Source organism: Tachyglossus aculeatus, chromosome X1 (assembly GCF_015852505.1).
Source record: "Tachyglossus aculeatus isolate mTacAcu1 chromosome X1, mTacAcu1.pri, whole genome shotgun sequence".
Classification (NCBI taxonomy): domain Eukaryota; kingdom Metazoa; phylum Chordata; class Mammalia; order Monotremata; family Tachyglossidae; genus Tachyglossus; species Tachyglossus aculeatus.
The window spans coordinates 91460834-91486995 of record NC_052101.1 but is presented as its reverse complement, the minus strand read 5'-3'; the positions used below and the strand labels follow the sequence as shown (position 1 = coordinate 91486995).

General features: G+C 50.0%; 1 protein-coding gene and 1 long non-coding RNA gene across 4 annotated transcripts in view; one reads left to right on the top strand and one right to left on the bottom strand.

Annotated features, from left to right (window-relative positions):
- Window positions 1–16206, bottom strand: part of PRKCD (protein kinase C delta) — a 65896-nt gene extending 49690 nt beyond the window's left edge. The window contains exons 1-2 of one of the 3 annotated variants that reach the window (XM_038740804.1): window positions 16191–16206; window positions 13504–13613 (exon numbers count right to left, since the gene is read on the bottom strand). The gene's annotated coding sequence lies outside the window, so the exon portion shown is untranslated. Of the gene's footprint in view, window positions 1–13503; window positions 13614–15139; window positions 15187–16045; window positions 16145–16190 lie in introns of those variants that run through there. The other 2 variants (XM_038740802.1, XM_038740803.1) reach the window with 2 other exon arrangements.
- A 197-nt stretch (window positions 16207–16403) lies between these two features.
- LOC119919976 overlaps window positions 16404–26162 on the top strand; it is a 63688-nt gene continuing 53929 nt past the window's right edge. Inside the window, exon 1 of the long non-coding RNA XR_005447756.1 lies at window positions 16404–16522. This is a non-coding gene — a long non-coding RNA (uncharacterized LOC119919976). The remainder of the gene's footprint in view (window positions 16523–26162) is intronic.

Below are 26162 nucleotides of genomic sequence, written 5' to 3'. Positions count from 1 at the left end.
AACAATGCCACAGAGGGCATACAAGGCCAGCTCACCAGAGCTGACTCTGCATGCTTGCACACCCTCCCACATGCACACACCCTCACACACAGGCCATTCATTCGTTCATTCATTCAATAATTTTTATTGAGCACTTACTGTGTGCAGAGCACTGTACTATGCACTTCTTGGAAAGTACAATTCAGCAACATATAGAGACAGTCCCTACCCAATAACGGGCTCACAGTCTAGAAGGGGGAGACAGACAGCAAAATAAAACAAGTAGACAGGTGTCAATATCATCAAAATACATAGAATTATTGATATATACACATCATTAATAAAATAGAGTACTAAATATGTACAAATATACATAAGTGCTGTGGGGAAGGGAAGGGGGTAGGGCAGATGGAGGGAGTGGGGGCGATGGGGAGGGGAGGAGGAGCAGAGGATAAGAAGGGGGCTCAGTCTGGGAAGGCCTCCTGGAGGAGGTGAGCTCTCAGTAGGGTCAGCGTATACACTATGCTTTCACACTCATCCCTGCACACTAACTGAACATTTCCAGCACTTTGGACATTTTCTCTGCTCTGGTGACCGTGAGTGTGGAAAGGAGGCGTAAGGAGAGGGAGAGGTTACAAGGCTGAGTGTGATGAGGCAGAAGGAAAAGAGAAGGGATGGATGGAAGGGGAAATGGGCAAAGGGGAGAGGAAAGAACTCAAAAGGGGGAATGGAGAAGAAAAGAGGAATGGAAGAGGGAGGGGAGTGGGGAAGAAGAGTAGGGCCTGAAAGCAGTAGAAACCCTACTCCTTCAAACAGCCCTGTACCGGGGACAAGAAACCGGCCCCAACTGCTTTTGTCTACCCCAGATAGCCTTGACTGCTACACCCCCAACAAGTGTGCCCTTGCTTGGGGTGAGTTCTACATCCCCAACTGGGGTGGAAGTTGAAGCCACTCAGTGGGGCAGCCCTGGTGGGTGGCAACACACACACACACACACACACACACACACACACACACACACCACCAGCCCCCGCCCCCCCTCCTCCCCCAGCTTCAGGCCTTTAATCATTAAGCCCTTGGAGGGTGGCACAATCTCAAGGGGGCCCACCAAGAAAGAGCAAAGTTGAGAGACTTGAAGATAGAGCATGGGCCTGGGAGTCAGATCATGGGTTCTAGTCCCAGCTCTGCCACTCGTCTGCTATGTGACCTTGGGCAAGTCACTTCACTTCTCTGTACCTCAGTTACCTCATCTGTAAAACGGGGATTAAGAATGTGAGCCCCACATGGGACAGGGACTGTGTCCAACCCGATTTGCTTGTAGCCACCCCAGTGCTTAGTAGAGTGCCTGGCACATACTAAGCACTTAACAAATACCACAATTAGTACTATCATTATCCAGCTGTGGCCAAGAGAAGAGGTGTGCTACAAAGGCCTTTTTTCTCCCTCCCTCCCTGCCCCCACCTCCCACTTCTGCTCAAAACAACGTCCCCACTGCCAGGGAGGAGAGACTCTGACGAGCCTTGAAGCTAACTACAGTACCTGATACCGCCAGTTCCTGTAGAGGGATATGTCCTTGAGCCCAGAAATAGGCCTGGGTTCTCATGCAATGAAGATATTGATCATGCCATCTCATCAGCCTCCCTAGCACTAAGATGTAAATCTGTACGTTGAATTTTTGTTTTTTATTTAATTGCTTACTTTCGTTTTTACTCATAGTCATAGAGTTGTCCTTCATAGTCAAAGAAGGCCTAACTCAGGGGAGGCACAGTGGACATGGATGCAAGGATTCTCTCTCCAAGACCCCCTTTATATGGTAATTGTTAAGTGCTTACTACAGGTCAAACACTGTTCTAAACACTGGAGTGGATACAAGATAATCAGGTCAGACGAAGTCCCTGTCCCACATGGGGCTCACAGTCTAAGTACGAGAGAGTACAGGGATTGAATCCCCATTTTGCAGTTGAGGAAACTGAGGCACAGAGAAACTAATCAGGGAAACCATGTTAAAAGAGGTGGGGTTTGAAGAAAGGGCAGATCTGGGAGAAATTATGGAGGAAGAACTGTGGCAAGATTTGGCAGTAGATTCAAAGTGAGCATGGGGTGAAAGAGTGCCATTGAGGATGACACTGAGGGTTGTGGGTTTCTGGGCTAGGGAGGATGGTGGTGTTGGAGGATGGAAAATTAGGAGGAGGGAAGATAAATAATTTAAAAATAATAATAATAATAATGATATTTGTTAAGTGCTTACTATGTGCCAAGCACTGTGCTAAACACTAGGGAAGATACAAGAAAATCAGGTCAGAAAAGTGGGATTTATAGTCTAAGGGGGGTGGAGAACAGGTATAGAATCCCCATTTTACAGATGAGCAACTGAGATCCAGATAATTGAAATCAAATGCCCAAGGTCACATAGCAGGCAAGTGGCAGAGCTGGGATTAGAACCCAGTTTCTCTGACTCCCAGGCCTGTGCTCTTTCCACTAGGCCATGCTGCTTCTCTCATAGTAGTTGAATTTTAGACATGTTGAGCTTGAGGCACCAGCAGGACATCTAGGGAGAGAAATCCTGCAAGTAAGAGGAGACACGGGATTGTAGGATGATGAGAGGTCATGGCTGGAGAGGTAAATTTGTGAGTCCTCTAATTCAAGATGGTATCTGAAGCCATTTGAATAGATAAGCTCCTGGGAGAGTGAGTGGAGCTTGAGAAGATTAGGGGACCCAGAACAGAGCCTTGAAGAACACAACTGGGTGTGGATGAGAGGCAGTAGAGGAGTCAGCGAGTGAAACTGAGCAGGAGCAGTCGGAGAGGTAGAAGGAGAACCAGGTTGGAACTGTATCAGAGACCCGGGTTGTCCATAGTTTCAAAAGCAGCTGAGTGGTAGAGGAGGATTAGGACAGAATACCGCCCTTTGGATGTGGTTACGAAGGGGTCACAGGTGACCTGAGAGAATGCAATCTCGATGGATTGAAGGTTTTGAACACTTGACTGCTGGGTGACAGGAGAGTTGGTGAAGAGGAAATGAAGGTAGTGGGTCTATATGATTTTTACTTTGTTATATGTTCCCAGTGCTCTGACTACCATAAGCACTCAGTAAATACTGGGGATAATGACAATAGCGATGATGGTGAGAACTTCCTTCCCCAAGGATCCTCAGGGCTACTCCTCCCCACCCCACCCCACCTCCAGGCCAGAGGTGCAACCACTTCTAGATGGGGACATGGCTTCCCCATAGCAGTATCTCATGCTCACTTGCTCAACTTCTGTCCCTTCACTCCCTAGCCAGTTGGGGGAGCCTCTGACTTCAGAGAGGCCCAAGGAGATTTCGGTTGCTCTGCCCAACTGTCGTCTACAAGCTGCCTCACAAATCTTAAAGTTGCTCTGTTTCTGAAACAAAGCTCTCCTGGGATTCCCCCTTCCCATCCCCAAGCCTGCTTGCAGCGCCAAGTAATGAGCTGTCAGTAAGAGGTGGAAGAGGTTTGGCGGGGAGGGAGTGGAAATCCACAACCTCACTTCAGGGTTGAGCCTATTTCCATAATAATGAGAGGATGGACAAAGCAGGCCCAGGAGGAGAGAATCAATCTCACAGACACTTACATTTAGATGGAAGCTCCCATAGCCGCTCCTTGACCACAGAACAAGGGACAGAGCTGGGTAACCTCAGCTCCCTGAGAGCCCCTGGGAAATCTGCACTGTGGACTTGGAGAGGGCCTCCAGGGAGAGGCCACCCACTCTAACCAACATAGAACTGCTCTGAATAGTCGGTTAATTGATCAATAGTGTGTATTGAGTGCTGACTGTACTGTACTAAACACTTGGGAGAGTAAAATAGAAGAGGAAATGATCCCTGCCTACAAGGAGCTTACAGTCTCCTGGGGAAGACCAATATGAAATAATTTATAAATAGAGGAGTAAAAAGTGCTCAGTAGAGTTAGAAAGATGACATGTACAAGTGACGGGAGAAGTAGTGAGTAAAAAAGTGCTGAGATGATTGTAAGGAGTTTGGGATCTGGGAAGACAAAAAATGAAGCAGGAAAAGCTTCCTAGAGGGAGTGGGGTTTTAGAAGGGCTTTGGATAATATAATGATGATATTATGTGCTTACTATGTGTCAAGCACTATTCTAAGCGCTGGGTAGATACGAGGTAGTCAGGTTGGACACAGTCCCTGTCCCACATGGGGCTCACAGTCTTAATCCACATTTTACAGATGAGGTAACTGGGGCATAGAAAAGTTAAATGACACTTCTGAGGTCACAGAGCAGGCAAGTGGTGGAGCTGGAATTAGAACCCAGATCCTTTTGACTTCCAGGACTGTGCTCTATCCACTATGTTACGCTGCTTCTCTGAGGATGGGAAGTGCTGTGGCCTGACAGATTTGATGAGGGAGGGAGTTCCAGACAGGAGGAAGACTGTGAGCCAAGAGAGTTGAGAATGAAGCCCACTGAAAAGGTGAGCTTGGGAAGAATGAAGAGTGTGAGCTGGGGTCTAGCACTCAGCTTTACAACAGACAACCTGGTTTTCAGCAGGCCAGTATCCTGTCCAGTTCTGATGAGGCAGACACTATTATGCTTTGTATTTTTATTTTCAGCACTCAGAATTGGTGCAGAAGTTTGTATGGACCTGAAAGGGGAATTCAAAGGTTCTGGAACAAGATAGGGGTCAGAGATTCCCCTAGGGAAATGTTCTGGGATCAGGTGAAATTGGCATACTCTGGCACTTTGATATTTGTGATAGCATCATATTATGCCACAAGCCCAGCATAGTGCATGGTCACATTAATCAATCAATCAGTGGTATTTATTGAGCACTTAATATGTGCAGAGCACTGTACTAAGCACTTGGGAAAGTACAATATAACAGAGTAGGAAGACACGATTCCTGCCCACAAAGAGCTTAGAGTCTAGAGGGGGAGACAGTAAAATAAATTACAGATGAGGAAACATGATTCCTTGCCCATAATAATAAAATAATAATGTTTATGGTACTTGTAAAGTACTTACTATGTGCCCAGCACTGTGGTAGATACAAGTTAATCAGGTTGGACACAGTCCCTATCCCACATTGGGCTCCCACTCTTAATCTCCATTTTACAGATGAGGTAACTGAGGCCCAGAGAAGTTAAGTGACTTGCCCAAGGTCACAAAGCAGACAAATGGTGGAGGCAGGATTAGAACCCAGGTCCTTCAACATCTCTGGCCACCCTAGTTCTGAATCCTTTGCCTGGGAGCCGCTGGGCCAACCTGACCTGCTTTCTGTGTAGCCCGGGAAAGGCCTAACCACCTCCCAACTCAGCAAGGGGATCAGCCACCTTCCTACCTCCTCATTCAGGGAAATCCTGATCTGACCTGCCACTGCCCCCTGACCTTATCCCTCCCAGGGAAGCCCTGACCTGAGTTTCGACAAGAGGAATCCCCCCCGCCCCCCCCATCCCCAATTCCCGCTGCCCAGGGTAACAAAGCTCCTTTCATGGAGTAAAACTGGCAGCTTCGAAGACAAAACCGCTTCTGTAAAAGTAGTAAAAGGAGAGGAGAACAAGGGAATTTCCACCCCACCCAACACAGTATGGCATGAGCAGTGGGTTGCAGTCAGAGTCCCACTAATATACATAGATCAATCAATTGTATTTATTGAGCATTTACTGTGTGCAGGGCACTGTACTAAGCACTTGGGATTGTACAATATAACAGAGTTGGTAGACATGTTCCCTGCCTGTAAAAAGCTTAGCTCTTCCTTTCTCTCTCTCTCTCTCTTCCTGCCCACTCCAGACCCTCTGGGGAAAGGGGAGGGAGACTATAATAATAATAATTATGGTATTTGCTAAGCGCATACAATGTGCCAGGCACTGTACTAAATGCTGGAGGCAGAGATGGTGTCTACTACTACTACTACTACTACTAATCTAACAATGGTACTTGTTAAGGGCTTTCTATGTGTTAAGCACTGTGCTAAGTGCTAGGGGTAGATGCTATGCAATCGGATGGGACACAGTCCCTGTCTCACGGGGGCACACCACAGGCAAAAGGCTGAGCTGGGATTAGAACCATGGGTCTCCAGACTCTCAGTCCTGTGCTCTTTCCACTAGACCAAACTACCAACTCTATTATATTGTCCCAACCACTTAGTACAATGCTCTGCACAGAGTGAGCACTCAATACATACTATTAATTGACAGACTGTGTAGGGGAGAGCACCTCCCACAGAAACAGTACACTCCCACTGGGAATCCTGTGCCTGTGTGGACCAAACCTCCAGCAGCCACCTGTGGGAAAAGGGCAAAGGACAGGACACTTAAAGGCTGGATTGGGGAATACCAAAAGGCAAAGATTTGGCATATGTAGAGGAAGGCTGAGGCAGGCAGAAATATGGGGAACCTCTGTTGACACTCAGTCCTTTAGTTTTGACACACTAGAGAAAAAATCAAACGCAACTTTTTCCAGTTTCTGGAAGAATCTGAACTCCAGTGAATGGGTGAGGGGCAGATGGGGACGAAGAGAGGAGAATGGGATATACAGGCTACATGGGAGATTTGGGAGCCGTCACCCGGACCATTCCAATGAGTCACTTAGAAATACTCAGCCTCCAACTGCTCCGTGCGACGGTATCCGGGCAAAGTCACCCCGCTGTCAGGTCCAAAGTGTGTATGTAAGCAACACTGCAGTCTGGCCACCAGCAGAGGGAGAGGGAAGGCATGGCAGCTAGCCAGAGAGTTAGTGGCGGGGGCGGAATATGGATAATGGACTGGGCTGGATCACTGGCATAGGAGGCTGACCTCCCTATCTCTCCATGCTTATATATTCATTCATTCATTCATTCAATCGTATTTATTGAGTGCTTATTGTGTGCAGAGCGCTGTACTAAGCACTTGGGAGAGTACAATCCGACAATAAATAGACACATTCCCTGCCCACAATGAGCTCAGTCAAGGCAGCTCCACCAGCCCTACAACTGGCCCCACATCCACCCAGGCTCCTCCAGGCAGCTGGCAGGATGACAATACACTCCCCTTCCCCCCCTCACTCCCGACACTCCATGCAGACCACTCCCACCTTCCAGTTCTCCATTTTTTACTACCCCCACCCAAGATGGAATGTGTGCTGTGGGGTGGAGAGGACGGCATGATCGATCTGCCAATGAAGGAGAGTGTGGCTCCCCAGCTCAGAGACACGGATCCTTTCCGTGCTTGCTCAGCCGCTTCTTCCTCCCCGCTAAGTCGTCCCCCCGTTCCCCCACCCAGGAAGTTCTCCCTGATGAAGAAACTCTGTGAGCTGTTGTCACCTGAGTTTCTCAGTTTCTAGTGATGACACTTCCGGGCTGGGCTTGCTGGTGGGGAAGAAGATTTAAGGACCTGGTCTCCTCTAGGCCCCTCTCTGGTCAAGACATCCCCAGCTCCTTCTTCCAACATACACACTGCCCAAACTAAGAACCCCCACACAAATACCCCCGAGGGAATTTCTGGGCTCAGGGTTCTGAAACACAATCCTCCTCAAGAATTGCCAATCGTCCCAGGCTCTGGTGCTCAGGTCACCATTCCTATTTACCCAACGGGGACTGAAAGTCTTCCTAAGCTCCCCACAGCTGCTGTGAAAATACAGGCTACAGCCACAGCACCACACTCAATCCTCTGCAAAAGACTCCCTGGGCAAAGACACAGCACAGGGTCCAGACCCAACTCCCTGGCCCTACACACAAGTTCTCTTGACCCCCTTCCCTGGTCCTATCTTCCAAGTGCCTCCCAAGACCCAGATCCCGAGTCCGGAGTCCCTTCCGAGCTCCACCGGGGTGAGGGACATGAGGTGTCGGGTCAGCAAGAAGGCAGGCTATGCATTGGTGCTGCCAGCTCCACTCAGCTTCTGCCAGTCCCCCCCCATTCTCCTCCCATTTCCAAACTCTTTTCCAGCTCAGAGCCAGGCTACCTCCCACAACCACCTCCCCACCCAGGGCCTCAGGCTTGGGGGTGGTGTGGGATGGAGAGCGATGGACGGAGATGGCGGGAGGGAAAGGGCAAAATGATGATCGGAGAGAGGGGTCTGACAAAGGGCTGGAGTTTCTGGGAGGGGTCCCAGGATTTACACCCACCCGAGGCAGATTTCAGAAACACCAATGGGCACCCTTCCCTTGCCTGTCTGTCGCCCCCTCTCTCTCCATGCCCCGGCCTTGCTGTCTCCCCCGCAGCCGAGCGAAAGCACAGTCAGCCGTCCTGCAGCTCTGCTCGCCGACGCAAGGAGAAGCTTCTCTCGGAAAAGCGGCTTCAATGGAAGTGCTGGCAGCCCACGTGTGGGATGTTGAGGGGCCGGGTGACTTCAAGGAGGCAGAAGAAAATCACGGAGGGGCTTGGGCAGGAGGGGGGTGTTGGGGAGAGGAGGGGTAATTAGGATTCCAGCTCTTGGGACACATTTTGATTTACATTTTTAGAATTTGTTTTCTAAACTCGAATTTTTTTATTTCTCCTTGAGACATTGAAGAGGAATGGGGAATGAGAGCGGGTTTGGCCAGGAAAGCCAGTGAAGGAGGTGGATAGAGGAAAGGGAAGAAGGGAGGGGAGATAAGGGGTAAGAGAGTGGGGGAAGAGGTGACAGCCTAACTCTCCGCAGAGCTGTATTCTGGAGATTTCATCTCTCTACCCTCTCCTCAGCTAGTGGCACAGTAAGCATGCCTTCAGGGTAGCACCCAAGTGAATCATGTTGAAAACAATCTGAGGACAACTGGCCTGGGTGTCGGGGTTGCCTTTGTAGTACCCGATTTAGAAAGCATGGCCCAAGTCTGCCAGCATCCAGGATGCTCGGCAAGTAGCTCGGATTTTCCCAAGTTGCATTATATCATGCCGCCCTGAAAGCAGACTGCTGAGCTGCAGCATTGCAACCAATTCGCTCAGCTTTAGCCGAGGCCCCTCTGGATTCGGGGAGCATTGCCCATGGTTGTGGGGTGGGGAGGAGGCACAGGAATCTCATCTTTCCTCCATAATGTTGGGCCCCTCCCCAGTTGGCTGGAGAAAGCCGCAAGGCACTCTGCTCTACTGGGGTGGTCAAAGTCAGGCCCCATGGACCTCACTGACTGCTCTGAGGAAACAGGAGGGACCCCCACCCCGCCCCCCTCAGTCGCTAGTGGGCAAGAATTGTCCGGTTTCTACATGACTTCCTGGTCGGCACCAAAGGGAAGTGAACAGACTGGTAATTAATCCGATTTAGAACCTCCCTTCACTCGCCTCCTTCCCCTCACTAACTCGGTGTTTCCAAAGGGTGGGGTTGGACGCTTTTAAATTAAAAGGCAGCTTTGCTAGTGTAACTGACTTTCCATATCTACTGACAAAGCAGTCTCTTAATTTACACGGGCCTGACCCTGAAGAAGTGTAGACCCAGACACCTTTGGTCAGCCTCTGCTGGGGATCTTACTTGTTGGGGGGCTTTTCACAAACTCACAGAGAGAATCCACCTCCATATTCCTGTCCCCAGCTCCCCACCACTCCCCCAGGGCATCGCTTATCTAGAGCACAATAAATTGTGACATTTGTTAAGCTCTTACTACGTGCCCAGCACGGTGCTAAATGCTGGGGTGGATATAATCGGATCTGACACAGTCCTTGTCCCACAAGGGGCTCACAGTCTAAGGAGGAGGGAGAATGGGGATTTTCTCTCTATTTTACAGATGAGTAAATGGGGCACAGAGAAATTAAGCGATTTGCCCAAGGTGACACAGCAGGCAAGTGTGGCAGAGCCGGGAGGAGGACCCAGGACTCCTAATTTCCATGCCCGAGTTCTTTCCACTAGGCCACACTGCTACTCAGCCCTGTCAGTGACCCTTGAGGCCGCCCCTGGCTGGAGAAAGTCAGCAGGGACTGCCAAGTTCTGCCTCTCCACTCCCCAACCCTCCCTTGCTTTCTCCACCAACACAACTTCCGATGGCCGTTCTAACCACATGGTTTCCTTCTCACTCCGTAGCCACCAACAGTGCCCAGCTGTAGAGGGAGGAAGCGAGGAAGAGCCAGGCCGGCTGAGGCCCCTTTCTAGCTCCCAGGCCAGTCGGGGGTGCACATTGGACCCCCTCCCGGATCAGACCTGGAAGTTCTGTCCCAGTCCATCCCCGGGGACCAGTGTGTCTGTTCTTGTGGACTTTGGGGAGGGAAGCAGGACTCAGTTTGTGGGCAGGGGTGGGGAGAGGAGGATGGAAAGCAAACCCCCAAGCACTGAGCCACATCCTGGAGGCTGTCTGACCGTGAGGTTGGAGAGGGGACACAGGAAGGGAGTGGCACTTGCGACAGAGGCTACTGCAGGCACCTCGGTTTCATGTATTTCCCCTCCACGGACTCCTGGTTCTGGCCAGCCACGGCTGCCTGCTTCACATGCCGCCCCCACTCCCAAGGGGAACAAGGTTCAGTGAGCTCAGAGACCCCACTAGAGTGCCAGATACCCTTGGCCAGCCATGCCCCCCCCCAACACACACACACACACACACACACACACACACACACACACACACACACACAAATTCCCAGGCTGGGGAAGGGGCAGCAATCACTGGCCCATGATGCAAATGGGAATCTGACAGCCTAAAGGACAAAGAGATGGGCTTATGAGAGGGACAGGGACCAGTGAGTGAATTCGACTCCCAGATGTCCACGTTGTGGCCCTCCCTCCCTCCAATTTATAGCTTTGAAGATTTTGCTTTAAGGCTCAGCTTCCCTCTTGGACTTCTCTGCCCATCCACAAGGAGAAACCGCTGCAGGGAACAGGAGTTGGAAGGTTTCAAGATTTCCCCCACTACCCAGCTATTCAGATGCATTTACTACTTCTTAAAGGCAGTTAGAGTTTTCATGGAGCAGTAACTGTTTCTGTTGTGGGACTTCAAACTGACTCCTTAACCTCTCTGGGCTCCTCTAACATGGGAGTCAAACCCATGGTGCCCCCCCCCCTTCCTCCACACCCTCTACCACCCCACCCCGGGAAATGGGCACCACCTGGGAAGGGCTTTGAGCTCCTCTGAAGACAGAATTCTATGCATTTGAGGTGGTATTGCTAACGGTTTTATATAGACTGTGCCCTATGTAACACTGCTCTAAGTTGTAATAACCATGATATAGTAATAACATTATTCTGCTGGAATGGCTGGGAGGAGGGTGGTGTGCAAGTACTCTGCTCAGAGGTTAGTCAAGAATGGAACCAGACTGAAAACACCGGGAGTCAGCGGAGTAGAGTCTCAGCGGTCAGCGGAGTAGAGTCTCAGCGGCCTCTGAACTAATGCCTGTGTAGCAGAGTCAGTCCCGGAGAGGCCTCCCCATTTTCCCCATGGCCAAGGTAGCTCTGGAGAGCGAGCCCCTCAGACAAGACAAAGGAAGCAGGCTGCGGCCCTTGCCTCTCTGGGAGAAGTCCTGCCCCTTCCCCCACTGTCTCCCCGACCCCCAGGCTGGCCACCTTCCCCTCTGCAGTCCCTCAAGCAAGATGACTTCCCGCCCAGCCCCAGGCACCCCCAAATATTGGGGATTACTCTGGGCTGAAAAAGCACCAAACCGCCAACCCACCCTGCAGGACCCAGGGAACCCTGATGCCCTTTAGAAACCTGTTCTCCCTGTTTCATCATGTTCAAGTCTGTCCCTACTGAGGCCCCACTCCCCACAAACCCACGCTCAGCACTACAGCTTCTGGACCAGAGGGAGAGTCGGCTACTTAGCCGTGTCAGGTTAAGGTCACATCAACTATCCCATGCCATGCAGGGTGCATCCAGCTCACGGCCAGAAAGACGAGGTCAGAGTCAACATTAGGAGCTGAGAATAGGGTCCAGTGCTTGACCAAGTACCCAAAGTAGAGGAACTGGACCATTCCTATAGAGTACTGCTTCTGCTAGCCAAGATACAGATTGCTGCACAAACTTATATCCCTAGAAACTCCATGGGGATGCTCACTGGCTCTGGAGCTCTCATTCCAAACTGGGAAACTGCCTCGAGCCTTCTTCACTGCACAACATTACCAGAATTTCCTCTAAGACAGAGCAATTCACCCTACCCAGCCCTGACGTTGCACCCATCCCCTGGAAGAGAACTCTCAATGCACACGTACAAGGGCACATTAGCTGAAAAATTTCAAACCACATCATCATTTTCTTCTTTTTTTTGCCTTAGACTCCCATTCCCTTAGGCCCATCTCCTTTTACAAACAAAGACCATAGGCCTTTGGTGAGTATGAAAGCAAACCCAATTCAGGTAAAGAAAGCAACTTTTTGCCTCTGCCTGTTCATTCTGCAAATCTCTGGATCAATCAATCAATTAATCGTATTTATTGAGCGCTTACTGTGTGCAGAGCACTGTACTAAGCGCTTGGGAAGTACAAGCTGGCAACATATAGAGACAGTCCCTACCCAACAGTGGGCTCACAGTCTAGAAGGGGGAGACAGAGAACAAAACCAAACATACTAACAAAATAAAATAAATAGAATAGATATGTACAAGTAAAATAAATAGAGTAATAAATATGTACAAACATATATACATATATACAGGTGCTGTGGGGAAGGGAAGGAGGTAAGATGGGGGGGATGGAGAGGGGGACGAGGGGAAGAGGAAGGAAGGGGCTCAGTCTGGGAAGGCCTCCTGGAGGAGGTGAGCTCTCAGTAGGGCCTTGAAGGGAGGAAGAGAGCTAGCTTGGCGGATGGGCAGAGGGAGGGCATTCCAGGCCAGGGGGAGGATGTGGGCCGGGGGTCAATGGCTGGACAGGCGAGAACGAGGCACGGTGAGGAGATTAGCGGCAGAGGAGCGGAGGGTGCGGGCTGGGCTGTAGAAGGAGAGAAGGGAGGTGAGGTAGGAGGGGGCAAGGTGATGGACAGCCTTGAAGCCGAGGGTGAGGAGTTTCTGCCTGATGTGCAGATTGATTGGTAGCCACTGGAGATTTTTGAGGAGGGGAGTAACATGCCCAGAGCATTTCTGGACAAAGACAATCCAGGCAGCAGCATGAAGTATGGATTGAAGTGGGGAGAGACACGAGGATGGGAGATCAGAGAGAAGGCTGATGTAGTAGTCCAGATGGGATAGGATGAGAGCTTGAATGAGCAGGGTAGCGGTTTGGATGGAGAGGAAAGGGCGGATCTTGGCAATGTTGCGGAGCTGAGACCGGCAGGTTTTGGTGACGGCTTGGATGTGAGGGGTGAATGAGAGAGCGGAGTCGAGGATGACACCAAGGTTGCGGGCTTGTGAGACAGGAAGGATGGTAGTGCCGTCAACAGAGATGGGAAAGTCAGGGAGAGGGCAGAGTTTGGGAGGGAAGACAAGGAGTTCAGTCTTGGACATGTTGAGTTTTAGGTGGTGGGCAGACATCCAGGATGTCCCATCATGTTGGGGTATGATGCCCCAACATAACAACAGCACTCGGAAATCTGCTTTCCATGGACATTGCTTCCCTTCCCAGCAAGACCCAATAGCCTCATGCTTTTCTAAGAGGGTTGGCGGGGGTGGGGGAGGGCGCCGGAAGGCATAGCAGGGAAGAAAGGGAACAGGAAAAGAAGAGCTAGGTCAGTTGGCACCTTCAGAGGCCGCCAGCCCTTTACCTGACAGAATACTGTGCTGGACTGCAGTTCCTTCTACTGTCTCCAGTAATGCTGGCTCTATGTGGAGCCTGGGGAATGGACGTGACCAACCAACATCTGATTTGCTGGACCTGCGAAGCAGATAGAACACAGATCTTAGCAGAGAGACGGTCTCAAGCTCATTCATTCATTCATTTGTTCGTCCATTCATCAAACAGTTTGTATTGAGCTTGCAGCCCTCCTTCCCCATGCTCGAATCACCCAAGACACCTTCTTGCTCCCTCCATACACTGAACAACCCCCTTTGCCAAGATAGACCCCGCGCAGACACTATGCTGCGGCCCTTAAGCTGATTGAATCTTCTTACTGTACATTATTTTAAATTCTAATTTAAAACATCAATTATCTCTGCCTGTTAATGGTGTCAGCACCCCCTAAGGCCAAGCAGCTCAGTACTAGAATCAAATAGAGTAAGTACAGTCAAGTCTCAATTATCTATCTAAGGGCTAGTGGAAAGATTATCCAGGCCCCTGGCTTCTCCTTGCTCTCCACCTTGTGGCCATTTCCCTGCTCACCAGCTTCTCCTCCAGAGTTAGTCGGGGTAAGGGGTCCGGAGTTGAGAGAGGAGGGGAAACTCAAACTGGCTTAAAATGAAACTTTGGGATGATCCGTGGATTTGTATAATCCAGACCACCCAGTTCCCAGTGAGCTCAGTTAACTTCACAGACCACAAGGCTCCTGAACTGCAAACCTCTTCACAGCCTCAAAGAGGAATTGTTTTCTACAAAAGAATAACACGAAAATACCCACATGGACATGGAGGCACATATATGCATGCGCGCGTACACACACACACACACCCGGCCCTCTTTTGGAATGTCCAGCTGAGTCCTATTTAAATCCATCTCCTGAACAAAGCAACCTAAGGGGTTTGTGTCTCCCCTTAGCCCCACGATGGTGGCAGAGCAATGAGGGGGCCCCCCCTTTTCCCACTATTCCCCTCACTCCATTCCCACACTAGTCCCCTGGGCGGCAGTCTCACCATGTGGGTGAATCGAAACTGGACACTAAGTGCCCTGACAAATTAATTCAGCAACATACCTACCCTCAGGCAGAGAAAGGACCCTGATTTCTATCAGCCTAACCCCTCCCCCTCCGCCTCCTTTGGTCTCGCACTGCCCCTGCTTTTCTGCATCTCCCGAGGCCACCTCCTCGCTCAGGACGGAGGGGACATGTTGGGGCCGGAAGAAAGGCTGAGAAAGAGAGGGGAGAACTGGAAGAGATATGGGGGGTGGGGGTGGGGGGAGGATGGATGGAAGGGAAAGGATCAGCAGGAGACTCTTTTCAGATCTGAATGTGCCCCTATTCCCTGCCCCCAGCCCGATCTCCTGCCCGGACAATCCCCGAACACTCGGGGCTGGGTCGATGGCACCTCTCACTCTTGGATCTCCCTGCCAGTCGGAGCAGGGGAAGTGGCATAGGGGGCAGCCCCAGGTGGGGCGGGGGGTCGTCTCCTCCCCCCTCTCCCCCGCCAGTGCCCCCGCCCCTCCGGACCCACGACGAAGCGCACGGTTTTTCCGCCCCGCCCGCTCCTCTCCGGGTGAGCAGGAGGGCAGACTCCGGTGCCCGGCCTTCTGCCCTCCTCCTCCGGGCTCACCTGGCCCCCAGAGGGCGGGGGGCGGAGCCGGAGCTGGACCGGCGCCCGGGCCAGAAGCCGTCGCGTCCCGCGGTCCAGCTGTCCCAAAGACTCCCCGGCATTGGGGAGGTGGGGACAAGTCGGCCTGCCCCGCCGGGCCCAGAGGGACTCAGAGACAGACACACAGAGAGAAACTCAGAGCTGCTTCTCTCAGTCCCTCAGACGAAAGGGTTGGGGGAGACCCCAGGAGGGGAATAGAGGGGGGCGGGGAGATGGGGAGAGAATGACGGGGGAGAGAATGACAGAGGGAGAGGTCGGGGACGGGGGGACGGGGAGGAGGAGGAGGAGGGAAATAGGAGAGAAGAGGGAAGTGAGAGGGAAGACGGCAAGGGAGGGGAGGAAGGATGGAGAGGGAGAAGGGGTAGAGATGACACAAAGGGGAGGTGGGAAAAAGTGGGCCCCCGGGGGGGGGGGGGTCAGGGAGAGAGAATCGTGGTAAGAATGGAGGAGGGACAGGTAAAGGGGGCGATAGGGGACGCGGAGACCAGTGGAAGATCAGGGTAGTCCCAGAGGGGACCGGGGGCAGGCGAGGGGTAGAGTTAGACAAAGAAGCCAGGGGGGCGATTGATGGACGGGGGGGGGGGGGGCAGATGGGCTGAGAGGGGCTGGAGGGTGGAGTGTCGGGGAGAAAGGGACGTTGCGGAGAGGCGGAGGCGGGACACTGCCGAACTCTCATCCTTCGGTTCAGTTTCTGAAAACGGGAACCCGAGTCGAGAGTGGCCAGCGGTGGAGGAGCGAGAGAGCCTTCCCGGACCTCCCAGGTTCCCCGATCCCCGCTCCGAGGTCCGGCGCCCTTGTCCCCAGGCTCCGCCCGCCCCCCGAGTCCTCCCCGCTGCTCCCAGCCACCCTCCCCGCAACCCTCCTCACCTTCCGGGGTGCCTTTCTGATCCGGAGAGGTCTGAGTTTGCGGGGCCCTCCGATCGGGGGACCCACCCCGCCTCTCTTGCCGCCTCCGTCTCCCGGCGCCGCCACACAAGGAAGTGCAAGGGGGGCGGGGCGGCCGCGAACTCACCCAGGTGCTGGGTATCCCGGGCCCGCCTGCACAGTCGCCAGTCCCGCCCAATCTCTCCTTGTCTGGCCTGAGGCCCGCCTTCTTCCGTCACCTTCCGATTCCAGAGGTTGGAGTCAGTTCCTTCCCTCCGTCCCTCCCTCCTGCTCTCGCTCCTCCGCCTTTTTCTCCCCGCCTCTCTGGGTCTCTCACTCCTCTCTCCCCTTTCTCTGTCCCTCTTCCTTTCTTCCTTGCTAAGTTTCCTGATCCCCAGTCCTCCCCCGGCCAATCCCCGAAACTTCTCCGGGCGGAAAAACACTCCTCGGACCAGCCAGATGCCTCCGCTACCCCGCAAGGTGAGCGGAGTGAGGCCGGGAGTGAAGAGAGACCTGGCGAGGGATGGTGGGGGGCAGAGTGGGGGGCCGCATGCATGTGCCCTGCCTGCTTACATGAGTGGGACTCTATCCTGGCCCTGGGCACCGTCTTCCCCCTTCCCCCACCCTCCGTGCCCGCTCGGGCTCTTGCTCGACCTCTTCCCCTTTCGCTTGGTCTTAACTTTTCCATTTGCCTCGCCTTCCGTCCCTCTCCCTCCCCCCTTTTCTCCTGATGATGGCATCTAGTAAGTGTTTACCCCGTGCCGTGCACTGTGCTAACCACTGGGGTAGATACAAGATAATCGGGTGAGACGTAGTCCCTGGCCCAAACGGGGCTCACAGTCTAAGAGGGAGGGAGAAAATGTTATCTCCATTTTACAGATGAAGAAACAGAGGCACAGTAAATATAAGGTCACACAGCAGGCAAGTGGTGGAACCTGGACTAGAATTCAGGTCTCCTGACTTCCAGGTCTCTCCATGCTCTCTCCACTAGGTTATGCTGCCTTCCTCACCATCATCACCAACAGCATTGCCTGAGCATCTATTAATAATAACAATAGTAATAATAATAATTGTGGTACTTGTTAAGCACTTACTATGTGCCAGGTACTGTTTGAAGGGCTGGAATAGATACAAGTAAATTGGGTCGAGCACTGTCTCTGTCCCACATGGGGCTTACAGTCTCAATCCCCATTTTACAGATGAGGTAACTGAGGCATAGAGAAGTAAATTGACTTGCCCAAGGGCTCACAGCAGACAAGTAGCTGAGCTGGGATGTAAAACTTGATCCCTGCTTTTAAAGACCTCATAATCTAACTGGGGAGACCAATAGATATGAACATATATATATGTGTGTTGTATATGTGTATATATACGTATATAATGCAAAGAGTATACATTTGCATACATGTAGTAAACACAGGTGGATAAATATGCACATGAGTGCTGAAGTGGATGAGGGGATGGCAGGACCAGAAAGGTGGAGGGATCAATCAGGGAAGTTCTGGAGGAGGTGGCTTTTTAGAAGAGCTTTATATATAGGAAAGCAGTGTGGCCTAGTGGAAATGGTCTGAGCCTGGGAGTCAGAGTACCTGGGTTCTAATCCCAGCTCTGCCACTTACCTGCTGTGTAACTTTGGGCAAATCACTTAACATCTCTGGGTCTCAGTTTCCTCAATTGTAAAATGGGATTCAATACCTGTTCTTCCTCCTACTTAGTTCTGTGAGCCCCATGTGGGACAGGGATTCTTCCTGACGTGATTATGTTGTATCTGTCCCAGTACTTAGAACAATGCTTGGCACATAGTAAGCACTTAATAAATGTTATAATAATAATAACAATAATATATAAAAGCAGTGTGGCCCTTGTAGAACGAGCATGGGATCCAGCTCTATCATTGACCTGTTTTGTGACCTTGGGCAATCACTTACCTCCTGGTGCCTCAGTTTCTTCCTCTGTTAAATGGGGATAATACCCCTTGTTCTCTTTATCTCTAAAACTGTGTGTCCTGTGTGGGACAGGGACTGGGTCCAATCTGATGATCTTGCATCTACCCCAGCATTTAGCACATAACTTGGCAGAGTAAAAGCTTAATAAATATTGCTATTATTATTATTACTTCAAGGAGAGGGGATGTGACATGACAGAGGGTAGGGGAGAGGGTGAGAGTGTGAGCAGTGGATCAGAGGTGGGGGCTTCTCTTTGCCCCTGCCTTGTTTGCATTCCTGTTTTCCTTGGGAGGGGATTTTTTTAATATCCAGGTGATCAGTACTGCCAAATCAAAAGGTCATTGCTCTACTCTAACCCTGCTTGTCCTCTCTAGCCATTGGCATCTTTGGCCTCCAGCAGTTCCTCAGTCTTGGCTTTTCAGTGACTGTTTTGTGCTCTGCTCCTCACCCATTGTTTCTGTAGTTTTTCCACTGAGAGCCAAATCTCCACCCAAAGGCCTCTCCTTGACCACCTCCTCTCTCCATCCTCACTGGGACCCTGGGCCTGTGAATGACAGTCAAATCTTCTATCAACATCTGACCCCTCCCTCTTGATTCATCCAGCGTAGGATTAGGCCTTGAGGGCAGCTAACCACTACCAACTCCCAAGTCAACTGGGCCCTGCAAAGACAGGACTGTTGGCTCCTTCTTTAACTCCCTTTCCCTGTCACTGTGACTAACACTGTCATTTCATCTTTCTGCCATGTAGAAACCTCAGAGTCATCTTCAATTCCATATAACCTTTCATCTCCACATTCACACCTTAGTTTAACACCCACCTCCCTACCCTTGTTTTTAATGGTATTTCTTAAGCGAGGCATTGTACTAAACTCTGGGTTATACGCAAGCTAATCAGATTAGACACAGTCCATGTCCCACGTGGGGCTCGCAGTTTTCATCCCCATTTTACCAGATGAGGTAACTGAGGCCCAGAGAAGGGAAGTGACTTGCCCATGGTCACCTAGCAGACAAGTGGCAGAGCTGGGATTAGAACCCAGGTCCTTCTGACTCCCAGGCCCATGCTTTATCCACTAGGTCACACTGCTCCTCCTCTTTTTTGTAGGACATCTCTCATCTCTGCCCTGACTATGTTACATAATTCCACAGATGGCCACAGCTTTGCCTCCAGGTGTAGTCTTACCTTCCACCTTCCAGTTCACCATTTAGCTGTTGCTTCTTATGCTACTTCTTCCAAAAAATCCATGTCTCACAACAATTAAGGAGGAGAGACATTGCTTGTTATGGGCAGGGAACGGGTCTGCTGATACTGTTGTATTGTACTCTCCCAAGCACTTAGTACAGTGCTCTGCACATAGTAAGTGCTCGATAAGTAGGATTGATTGATTAAATATCTTCAGTTTGGTTTGGGGCTTGATGCCATGTGGGTAGTCCACAGTCTGTCATTTTCCAAAGAACAAATTGCCCTCCTTGATTCAGCTTTCTATTTCTTTTTTCTTCAGCACCTCATGTAATTGTGGCCTGCCTAGGAAGCAGGATTCAGCAGCAGCCTTCAGCTCCGTATCATTGGTTCCAGTCAGTACCTTACCACGTTTTTTTTAAAGTTTACAGACAATCCACTGTGGTGTCTGTGAAAAGCAGTTCACCATCCTTTGAATGGCTTCTTGAGGGTGTATGCTTTCAGGGATCCTGAAGTATATCTGGTGAGATACAGAAGGAAAGAAGCAGTAGTAGTAGTAGTAGTAGTAAAAGTAGTAGTGATAGTAATTGTATTTATTGAATGCCTCCAGAGTGTAAGGCACTACACTAAGCACTTAGAAAAGTGCAACAGAACTCAAGAAATATTCCCTGCCTATAAGGAGCCTACAATCTATCATGAGGACAGAACTAAAAATATTTACAAGTAGTAGAATCAGAGTGAATAACTTGAATGTACAATTGAATGTAATACAAGTAGGAAACATCATGCCCTAGTGGAAAGAACACAGACCTGGGAGTTAGAGGACCTGGGCTCTTCCAATTCTTACTCTGTCACCTTGGGCAAGTCACCTAACTTCTCTGTGCCTCAGTTTTCTTAACTGTAAAATGGGGATTAAACTGTACTCCCTCCTGCTTAGACTGTGAGCTCCATGTGGGAGAGGAACTGCGTCCAACCTGATAAACTTGTATCTACCCCAGCTCTTAGAACAGTGCTTGACAAATAGTAAATGCTTAACAAATACCATAAAAAAGTGCTGAGGGTGGGTATAACTAAATTAATCCATTTATGCTATTGGTGGCTGTTGGATTGATATGACTCGGAGTACAGGCCACGACCTTAGATTTTCTAATCTGTTGGTCTTTGCTCCAGTAGGTGGTATTCTCCCCAGTGACCCACTAGTAACGAAACCCGAAATCTGACTGTTAAACATGACCTGAGCAATTTGCTTCTTTCCGGCTCACAGTGCCCAGGTCCGTGGGGGTTTTCTTACTACAACCCAGCACACTCTCTTTGTCCTTGTAATGCCAAACTACTCACTGTACCAGCTCATCTATCTCACTGCTGTCCCCTTCCCCATGTCCTGCCTCTGGCCTGAAAGTCCCTCCCCCTTCATATCCGACAGACCACCACTATCCCCACCTTCAAAACCCTTCTAAAAGCCCATCTCTTTTAGAGGCCTTACCCAACTAAGCCCTAATTTCCCCTACTCCCTCTCCCTTCCGCATCACCCTTGCACTCTTTAAGCACTCGATATTCCCCCCACCCTCAGCCCCACAACACTTATGTATATATCCATAATTTATTTTAATATCGTCCGCCTGCCCCTCTAGATTGTAAGCTCCTTGTGTGCAGGGATCATGCCTACCACCTCTGTTATTTAATGTACTTTCCCAAGCACTTAGTACAGTGCTCAGCACACAGTAAATGTTCAATAAACATTACTGATTGATCGATTGATCTGTCCACCATCATGAAGTCTCAGATCCCCACCTGCATCCAGCAATTTGCTCAGTATCCCAAGATTGCCTGAAAATGAAGCTATATGAATTGATGTACTTCCAGCATAACAGCAGTGACTTGGGAAGTAGGGAGTAATTTCCCAAGCTTTCCCTTAAAATTGTCACAAGATTTCAAATATGTCACCAGCATCATCATCATCAACATATTTAAGATAAAAAATGAGAAAACTGATTCCAGAATCTATCTCACTGCTTTCCACAGAAGAGAAGGGGTGTGAGGGAGAAGAGAATGGAGAGAAGATGCTGAAAGCCCTCAGACTCCACTCCAACTGGCCACTGTTTTTCCATTAGTCTTCAGTGCCCCTCTGACTGTTAGTCAACATTGGAGGAATGGTCAGTTTGGGTCAGTGGGAGGCAGAGTAGGCCTATTATCTGGGCCTGGAACCAGGAAAGAAGATAGTGAAGAAGAGTTGGGCTTTATTTGCTGTGTGGCTGTGGGCAAGCCCCTTGATTTCTCTGGGCTTTGGTTTGAGCATCCATTATCATATGCTGAATCACAGACCAAAGTTGCACTGCTCAATATCCCTTCCGGCATCTGATCCCCAAGTAAAGATAGCAAACCAAGAATCCAGGAAGGTTAAGGGACTTTGCCCCAGTTTCTCCCCAACCCCTTCTCCAGGGCAGGCCGGACTCTTTGCAGGTAGGCTCTTCAAGGGAGTGGATCACTGTCATAATTCATTTGAATATATTCCCCATACTCAGGTGAAGTCTCAAGGGCTTAAATGAAGATGTTGTTTTATTCCGTCTGCTGACTGTCGAAGTGGGGAAGGAGCAAACGATTTCTCCAGACAGAGGCTGGAAGGAGCTGGGGTATCTTTGCCCATCCCCCAACCCACTGTCTTTGCTCAGCACTTTTCTCTATAATCCCTCCCCACCCTTTCCTCTACAAGTGACAAACCTGGATGATGGGAACTGGCTGGTTTCAGATTTCTCTTTCTGTCTCTTCCCCCAGCCTGATGCCCGGCCTGGGGGATTCCCGGCCTTGGGTGTCTCCCTGGATTTCTGCCCTCCCCCCGCACCTGATCACCTCCTCTTGCTGTGTCCTCTTTCTCCCCTCCCCTCCCTGAGGGGGCCCTGTCCGGGAATGCATAGATCTGTGAAATCTTGAAATCGGGGCGGGGCTGACTGGGGAAAGCAGCCCTAGTTACTCCACAGGGCAGAGACAAGGAAACTAGAGAAGTCCTGGTTTGGATTCCTGGTTCTCTCCCTTGCCGCACAATCCCAGGCCAGCAAGTATAGCTTTAGCTATGCATATAGCTTTAATTCTATTTGTTCTGACGATTTTGACACCTGTCTACATGTTTTGTTTTGGTGTCTCTCTCCCCCTTCTAGACTGTGAGCCCGTTGTTGGGTAGGGACCGTCTCTATATGTTGCTGACTTGTACTTCCCAAGCACTTAGTACAGTGCTCTGCACACAGTAAGCGCTCAATAAATACGATTGAATGAATGAATGAAAGTGATCGTTGGGATTGGAGCAGAGGCTTCCGAGCAATCGTTAAGGTCCGGGGATCAGAGGGAAGCAGTGATTAGGGTTAAAAGTCCCAACTCTCATTCTCAAATCCATCCCACCCCTCTTCTTCATCAATCCGTAGTGTCTCTCTTATTGGGCTGTTTTGTGAGCAAGTTTCTCCTACACCTACCCATACAGTCTCACATACACATACAGACACACCCAATTATACACACAATCCTACAGAGTCATATAAAGATACATGCATAGTCCCGCCCAACCACACACGTACACATATTCACAGTGCACACACCCACACACGCACATGCACATACAACCAATCTCGGTTATGCGTTCACACTGCCACAGATAGGCACCTCTTAATAATAACTGTGGTATTCGTTAAGCGCTTACTATGTGCCTGGCACTGTTCCAAGCGCTGGGATAGATACAAGATAATGGGGTCTTAATCCCCACTTGACAGATGAGGGAACTGAGCTCCAGAGAAGTTAAGTGACTTGTCCAAGGTCACACAGCACACAAGTGGCAGAGCCGGGATTAGAACCTCCACCCTTCTGACTCCCAGGCCCATGCACTTTCCACTAGGAGAGTCACACACCAGTTTACAATCCCAGTAATCCAAAGAAAAATCACTCTGGCCCCAGGAAGCAGCAGGGAGGCCAGCTCAGGGATTCTCACCTATTTTATGCCTGGAGAAGTTGGGGTCCAAAGGGAGAAGGAATGATCAATCAATCAATCAATCAGTTGTATTTATTGAGCGCTTACTGTGTACTCAATAATGTATGATATAACAGCGTTGGTGGACATATTCCCAGCCCATAACAAGCTGAAGGAGCCCTGTACAGGCAAGAAATCCAAGGCCTGACTGACTGCCCCAGTCCCTGCTTAGCTTGGCCCAGCCCTGGCTCCAGACAGAGGATTTAGGTACTGGGCCAGCTGGGAAAAGGCAGAACTGTAGTCCTAGCAGCCTTCTGTGCATCTGGAATCAATCAATTAATGGTACTTATTGAGCACTCACTGGGTGCAGAGCACCATACTGAGTGCTTGGGAGAGTACATTCAACCGAGTTGGTAGACACGTTCCCTGCCCAAGAGGAGCTTGTGGTCTTGAAGGAAGGCCCAGCCTTCTTTGATCAATCACTCAATCAATTGTACCTATTGAGTACTCACTGTGTGCAGAGCACTGTACTAAGTATTTGGGAGAGTACAATATAAGAGTTGGTAGACATGTTCCCTGTCCACAGGAAACTTACAGTCTACAGGAGGAAACAGACCTTGCTGTGGGCAGGGAATGCGTCTGTTTATTGTTATATTGTATTATCCCAAGCACTTAATACAGTGCTGTGCACACAGAAAGCACTCAATAAATGCAATTGAATGAATGAATGACTTAATTTAAAAAAATTACAAATAGGTCCAAATGGAGAAGCAGCATGGCCTAGTGGATAGAGCACAGGCCTAGGAGTCAGAAGGACCTAGGTTCTAATCCCAGTTCCACCCCATGTCTGCTGTGTGCCCTTGGGAAAGTCACAACTTTTCTGTGCCTCAGTTACCTCATCTGTGAGCCCACTGTCGGGTAGGGACTGTCTCTATTTGTTGCCAATTTGTACTTCCCAAGCGCTTAGTACAGTGCTCTGCACATAGTAAGCGCTCAATAAATACGATTGATGATGATGATGATGATGATCTGTGATATGGGGATTAAAATTGTGAGCCTCATGCAGGACAGGGACTGTGTCCAACCTGATTCCCGTGTATCTGCCCCAGCATTTAGTACAGTGGCACATAGTTAATGCTTAACAAATTCCATAAAATAATTGTGCTTACAGTAAAAAAATTGGGGTGAATATCTAGTTCTTAAAGGGTACGAAGCACTTTGAACAGTGCTTATCACATAGTAAGTGCTTAACAAAAACCACTGTTATTACAAGTCCAAGTGCAGAAGGGAGAGAAAGTAGGGGAAATGAAAGCTTAGTTGGGGAAGGTCTCTTGGAAGAGATGTGATTTTAATAAGGCTTTGCAGGTGGGGAGAGCGGTAGTCTGTCGGAAAAGAAGAGGGAAGGAGTTCCAGGACAGAGGCAGGATGTGGGCAAGGGGTCCGCAGTGAGAAAGATGAGATTGAGGTATAGTGGTGTTGGCATTGGAGGAGCGAAGGGTGCAGGCTGGGTTGTAATAGGAGATTGGTGAGGTAAAGTAGGAGGGGGTGAGCTGATGGTAAGGAGTTTCTGTTTGCTGCAGATTTCATCTGTTTGATTCAGATTCAATCAGGCCTCACTTCCAGTAGAATGATATCCCCAGCTGCCACGCTGCACCTCTCCCCACCCCCTCCCCATCCATAGCTTTCAAATCGGGGGGCCATGGGGGCCCTCTTAGCTCACCCCAGGTCCAGCTGGACTGGTTTTGTTCTAGCCCAACCTGGCTTTGGATGGAGCCCTGATTCTCAGTTGTTTATACTAGTACCAGACCAATCTAGATCCCAGAGCTTGGCTACCATTTTTGTCTTTTTCTAGTGATCACCAGAACCCTGTGGCTTTTTCCTATCTAGCCAGCACTTTTGGGGACCTAAAGATGGGAACTCCTTCTGAAATGCCACTGTCTCACGGTCAGCCTGTGTGAGAGGATCTTTGTGTCCCTTAACCTGTAGCATTGGTTAACAATCTGATAGTATTTATTGAGCAAATACTGGGTGCAGAAGCACCTGGGACAGGCCAGTAGAATTGAGTAGAATGATTTGGTTTATGAACAAACAGAAGAAGCAAAAAAGTGAATTTCATCCCCAAATATTTTGTACATTCTTCTCTAGAGCTCTGGTGTGGGAGTTATAGTTATAACTATATAACTGGGTTATATAGTTATAGTCCTGCCCATAGATCTCAAGCAAATCAAGCAAACCTCTCTGAATATTCAATCCATCACTAAATCCTTCATAACATCACTAAAACCTGCCCTTTCCAATCCATCCAAACTGCTACCACATTGATCCAAGCACTTATGCCACCTTGGTTACTTTATCAGCCTCCTTGCTGACCTCCCTGTCTCCTGTGTCTCCCTACTCCAGTCCATACTTCACTCTGTTGCCTGGATCATTTTTCTACAAAAACATTCAGACCATGTTTCCCCACTCCTTAAGAACCTCCAGTGGTTGCCCACCCACCTCTGCATCAAACAGAAACTCCATACCATCAGCTTTAAGGCACTCTATCACCTTGCCCCCTCCTACCTCACCTCACTACTCTCCTACAACCCAGGCTGCACACTTCACTCCTCTAATGCCAACCTACTCACTGTACCTTGATCTTGTCTAACTCACCGTTGACCTCTCGCCCACATCCTGCCTCTGGCCTGGAATGCCCTCCCCCTTTATGTCCAACAGAGAAGCAGCGTGTCTCAGAGAAGCAGCGTGGCTCAGTGGAAAGAGCCTGGGCTTTGGAGTCAGAGGTCATGGGTTCAAATCCTGGCTCTGCCAATTGTCAGCTGTGTGACTTTGGGCAAGTCACTTAACTTCTCTGTGCCTCAGTTCCCTCATCTGTAAAATGGGGATTAAGACTGTGAGCCCCCTGAGGGACAACCTGATCGCCTTGTAACTTCCCCGGCACTTAGAACAGTGCTTTGCACATAGTAAGCGCTTAATAAATGCCATCATTATTATTATTATAACAGACAATTACTCTCCCCTCTATTCAAAGCCTTACTGAAGGCACATCTC